Here is a 6,000-nt window from a genome sequence, read left to right as displayed (position 1 = left end):
GATACATAATTCTTGGTTTCAATTTTTGTTGTATGTGTACAGTTTATTTCTATTTTTAAATATCATTTTATTGGGGGCTCTTATAACAATACATACATCATTGTGTCAAGCATATTTGAACATATGATGCTATCATCCTTTTCAAACATTTCCTCTCTACTTAAGCCCTTGGTATCAACTCCTCATTTTTTTCCCTCTCTCCCCCACCCTCCCTCTCTCCTGAACCCTTGGTAATTTATAAATTATTATTATTTTCAGATATTACACTGACTGCTGTCTCCGTTCACCATGTTTCTGTTGTTCATCCCCCTGGGGTAGTGGGTGGGAGGTGGTTATACGTCCCTCGATTATTGTGATTGGTTCCCCATTACCCCCAACCTTGCCCCTACCCTCCTGGTATCCCATTGTTGTTCCTGAGGGGGTTATCTGTCCTGGATTCCATGTGTTGAGTGTACATGCTGAGGTCTAGCCAGAATTGGAATCATGATAGTGGGTGGGGGTTAGGGTAGGGGATGAAAGCATTGAACTAGAGGAATGGTGTATGTTTTGTTGGTGCTATACAGCACCTTGGCTGGCTCCTCCCTTCCTTGTGGCCTTTTTGTGTGGGGGTGTCCGATTGTCTACAGATGGGCTTTGGGTCTGCCCCCCACTTGTTTGCCCACCTCCCCCTCTTCTGTGTCCCTCCGGAGCAATCATTTATGTTGTTTTCTCCTAAGTATTGTTCATTCTTTCTATCTTATATAGGTAGACATAAAAAAAGAAAGTCTATAAATAGTTCCAAGTCTGTCTGTTGACCTTTATGAAGGTTACCTCAAGGTCTGTGATAACCAGGTGTGATAGCTGTGGTGGGGTCTGCACCTGTGTGGTGGCCCAGGCCGGATCAATCCTGTAGCAGGCCAGTGTCCCAGGAACTCTGCAGCAGGTGCAGTAGCTCAAGGTTCAGGGAAGTGCTCTGGACTGTAGCCTCAGATCCCCTACTGGGCCCCCAAATCTCCCCTTTCACTGATCTCATGGAAGTCCCAGTATGAGATGCCTACATTGTCCCCATCTTCCAGAATGGGGACAGAATCGCGTGTACAGTTTTAAATGTATCATTTTATCACCTTCTTGCCTGTATGGATTCTTCCAAGAAATGGAAGTTTAATCTTATGGGCTATCTTTTGTAAGAAAGGTTTGTCTTTCTGAACAGCTATCAGGATTCTTATTCTTTAGTTTGCGTTATATCTTGGTGATTTTGGGGGGGAGGGAATCTACTATTGAGGGTCCATTGAGCTTCCCAAATGCGCATCTCTTTCATGCTATTAGGGGAGTTGTCAACAAACTTTCAACACGTTTCTTGTTGCTTATTTCATCTTTTCCTCTTCTGGAATTATTGTCACACGGATCATTCCTCTTGATGGTGCCTCATGAAATTGAAAGCCAGTCTTCATTTTATCTTGTCTCTTTTTGATAACTTTTGTAACACATTAAGAGATTTGTCTTCAAGTTCCCTAATTCTGCCTTCCATTGATTCAACTAAACTTCTTTGCCCTTCCAGTGCACTTATTTCTGAATTTTTAACATTGATCTTTTGAGCTGTTATATGAGTTATTTTTGTATGGCTTGTGATTTTCCATTTATTTTGTCAATTGTTTTCTTGGATTCTAGAGTTTTATCTGTTTCCCTTGATTTTTCTGTTTGTTTCTTTGATCTCCTTCTTAATCTGTTGGAGAGACTGCAGTATAATCCTTTAAAATTTTCAATCAGGTATCTCCAATAGCATTTTTCCTCTTGAAATTTTCCTGGCCTATATTTTGGTAACTCACTTGAGCCATGTTTTTATATATGTGTATGATTTGAAGGTGTTTGTATGATCTGAGGAGACCTGATGTTTCCATTGGCTGAGCATTGTGTTGCTAGCTGTAAGGTTAGCAGTTTAAATCTAGCAGATGCTCTGTGGAGCAGTGCTATTCTGTCCAATAGGGTTCCTATGAATCAGAATTGACTCAGTTGGTAGAGGATTTTGGTGGTATGATTTTATTTGGTGGTGTTATTGTATTTATTTGTCGATTTTATGTTCACTCTGGCTTTTGTTTTGTTTTTAATATATCTGGGCAATAGGTAAGTGTAGTAGTTACATAATCTGTTGTCAATTTGAGAGAGCCTTAAGAATGAAGGGGTGGAGTCGAACCTGTCAGTAAGGTTGCAGTTTGACTGGAGGGCAAAGGGCTGAGTAGCTCGCTGGAGGCAGGACACAGGCTCACTCCCTGTGAGACATTTCTGAGGAGAAGCCACATGAAGCTACCCTAAGGCAGTCAGAGTTTCAGAGCTGAAGGAACCACATGGAGACCCCTGCCAGAGCTGAGATGCTTACAATGCCACTGGATCCACAAGACTTCCTGTGATCTTCCTGCATTCAGTATCATTGCATGTGTTTTGTGAGTCTGAAGAGGACTTTATAGATCGATATCGGACATATGGGCTAATATTGGACTTATGGACTTGATTTGGACTGGGCTAGGATGTTTTCTCAATATTCAGTTGCTCTTGTATATAAAGATCGTTCTTATACACATATGCAGGTTCATGTGACTTCAGGAAAGATCGAAGAGAATTTTTGTCACAATTTTAAAAATTTTCAAACAAAGATATGAATGTATTCCTTAAGTGATTGTAATTTAGTGAAACTGTGTCTAAGATATGCTTATCGTACAAGTATGCAATAAAAAGTACTGATCAAAACAGTTTTCTATGAGTACCAGGTCTTCTATTTCAGAATAGTTAGCACCTTAGAACTAGTTCTTATTTATTCAGGCATGGATCAACCTTCCTTTGCTCTTCTTCCTCCCACATAGCTTTTTGGCCTTGTCACTTTTCACTAACGTCTTCACCAAAAGATGACTGATTTGGGGGATGGCAAGTGAGAGGAGGAAGGAAAGGAAACTAGAGCAGTAATTTCCATTACTTACTAGCAACTCTGCTAAATAAGTTGACTAGGGGGAAATGCTGAAAATCAGTTATTTAGATTATCCGAGTTTGTCAACCATCCATGTTACACCCTCTTCCCATTAACACAGACTCCTGAGAACTGATCACAATAGCATTTGCAGGGATGGTGACGAAACAAGATTATTCGCAGTGATTATGTAGCTCCAATTAACTAACGCATTTTCCTTCAAATGGTACACCCTGAGAGTGCATTTTCAGGAAGGAGACATTTCCTATTGTATTATTACCTGTTACACAACCACAATCCTTCACAATGAGAAAGAGGTCTAGACTGACCAAGAACGATTTTCTTGAATAGAAAGCACATATGTTATCAACAAATGGGCATTCAAATATTTGAATAAGTATTTGTTGAGTGGTTGTATGAGCCCCTAATAAATTGTTAAAAAAAAGTATTTGTTGAGTTTAACGGAATTATATATTTTAATAATGCCAATGTTATAATTTAACTCTTAAAATTTTCTTGGTATTAATGCTTCATTTTTTGTGTTTTATTTTTTTTTTAATCAAGGTAGATCAACAACAAACAGCTATCTCTTGGATTTAGAATGCTGTGTTAGAAAGAAGCTTATAATATAATTTAAAGACTGAGTTTCTGATTCAGTCAGTCACTTATTTCACTTAATGATTTTGAGGCAAATCCCAAAGACTTTCTGCCTGAGTTTTTTTCAATTATAAGATCAGTGGATTAGGAAAAGTACTAGGCTTTTTTAAAAAAAAATTGTGTATATGTTATTTGATCCTACCCCTGTTATTAGTTAGTGAGCTATATTATAGAGCATCTTCAGAAAAGTAATAGTTATGAGCTAACATTTTGGTATCAAGTGGAACTGGATCTTAACTCAGCCACATACTTTCTGCTTGATGTTAAGGAAGCTAAGGTGCCTCGCGTCGTTTGTGCTTTCTCATCTGCAAAATGTGCACAGTCCATTATCACTTTCTAATTGTGAAGGTCAAAGTAGCAAAGCATGTAAAGTGTACAGCGCACTGCCCGGGACATAGCAAGTTCTCAATGGAATAGATGTGTCAAATTTCAGCTTCCTTTCTAAGCTACGTCTCTAAGAAAACCTACTCTGCTTTTCTCCTTTTCTAAGGAAAGCACACATTGTAAAATAAGCATTCTTCAAAGACAGCTTGAAGACATCTGGGAATTCCAAGGTCCGACTATTCCATGAATTCATAGTAGCTTTCATTAATTTCACTGATCTGAGGACAAAAAGGAGAGAGTCAACAGCATGCCCAAATGCATGTCTGATGACTTCTTCCAGTCTGTCTTTTCTCCCGCTCTGGGGGTGGTTGTGCCTGTGAAAAGCATCAACGTGGTCAGGAATCAAGTTGGTTTTCAAGACTGGAATGTCAGACTAGAGTCATCTTTTCCCCGGACCAGAAGGACTTGGTGTGTACAGTTCTCCAGGTCAGTGAAGTGATAGAATTAGAACATAGAAACTGATATGAATAAATAACACAAAAAGCTTGGACGAGTGATATATTAAGAGAGATCAAACAGGCAGGGACAAGATCATGAATCTAGATAAGAAACATAAAGAACTTATCTACATATGTTGCAATCAGAGGCCAACTACATCCTAGAAAGTTCTCGTTTACTTATTGGAATCGGTCATGGAAACTTTGTCATAAAAAATAAGAAACTCCCTTCTCCTTTTAGGACTAAAACACAAAAGTATAAGAAAAAATCCCATTGAAAGGGTAAAGTGTCAATCACCATATGACCAGGTTAGACTATGAGTTCATAGTAGCTTTCTTTTTTTTGCTGCAAAAGGAAGCTTTATTGTTTCCATTTGGTCCCCAGCTGGGGGGAGGGGCTCCAGGGCGGTGGCGCTGCGGACGGGTTCAGGCAGAGGGGCTAAGGCCGGCCGTGGGGAGACAGAGGGCCCCGGGCAGGTGGCTTGGCGCCGCAGGCTCCTAGTCTTCTTTGAGAGTGAGCCTCTCGAAGAGATACTGGCCCAGCCCGGCCTGGGGGCTGGCCACCCTGCGGAGGTTGGTCAGGTGGTCGCCCATCTTCTTGAGGAGTTTCACCTCCTTGTCCAGGAAGTGGTTCTCCAGAAAGTCACAGAGATGAGGGTCGGTGTGAGTGGACCCCACGGCATGCAGATCCAGAAGAGCCTGGTTGAGTTTTTTCTCCAGGGCTAGGGCAGCTTCCACGGCGTCCAGGGTTCGACCCACTCATCTTGAGACGGCTTCTGCACATCCTGGAAGAGGGTGTGGCCGCCGCGCTGGTTCTGCAGCTTCAAGAGACGCTCGGCCCCCTCGCGCTTCTCCTTCGCCAGCTCGCGGAAGAAGTGCCCCCCGCCTTCCAAGGCCACATAGTCGCGGTCGAAAAAGAAGCCCAGAGAGAGGTAGGTGTAAGAGGCCTGCAGGTGCAGGTTGACCAGACGGTTGACGCCGGCCTCCGCGTCGGCGGAATAATTCTGACGGATCTGAGAGCTCATGATGCGTCGGTTTGGAGGTCACCGCACGCCAAATAAAAGTGTCCGCTGGTCCCAAGAGGAGGGGCTGGCCGAGAAGCTGGTCCCCAAGTTACTTCCGGAAAGAAACCTGTTGCGTGGCGGAGGGTTGGCGGCAGGGAGTCCCCGGACCTGATCCGTTCAAACACTGTTGAAGCAAGACACAGATCCTCAGGACCTCGGGGCGAGCTTAGTAGCTTTCACTAATATATAATGCAGCTATAATTCAGAGGAGATGACTATGAAACTGGATGGATGATATGCAAATAAACGCCTATTCCTAAAGATGTTGTGGAACAAGATTGGAACAGGTATTTAAATGTCCAGGTGGTTTTGTTGTTGTTGTTGTGAATAGGCCATTACAAAATATACTACTGGAATAGAACCACAGAAATAGATTCTATTCCTCACTAAAATGAAAACTCTAAGAGCGCAAGGTTTTTCATTTTTTGTCGATGAGACCCATTGTATTTCTAGCTCCTAGAACAAAGCCCCACATTTAGCCAGCCCTTGATAAGTGTAAATTGAATTAACCAATGAGACCGAA

General features: G+C 42.0%; 1 pseudogene; it reads right to left on the bottom strand.

Moving 5' to 3' along the window:
* Nucleotides 1-4,766: 4,766 nt before the first annotated feature.
* LOC142448953 (ferritin light chain-like) lies at nucleotides 4,767-5,625 on the bottom strand (annotated as a pseudogene).
* Nucleotides 5,626-6,000: the final 375 nt, after the last annotated feature.

This window comes from Tenrec ecaudatus, chromosome 5, assembly GCF_050624435.1.
Source record: "Tenrec ecaudatus isolate mTenEca1 chromosome 5, mTenEca1.hap1, whole genome shotgun sequence".
NCBI lineage: Eukaryota > Metazoa > Chordata > Mammalia > Afrosoricida > Tenrecidae > Tenrec > Tenrec ecaudatus.
The sequence above is the reverse complement of the archived record's forward strand: the minus strand, read 5'-3'. Positions and strand labels throughout refer to the sequence as shown.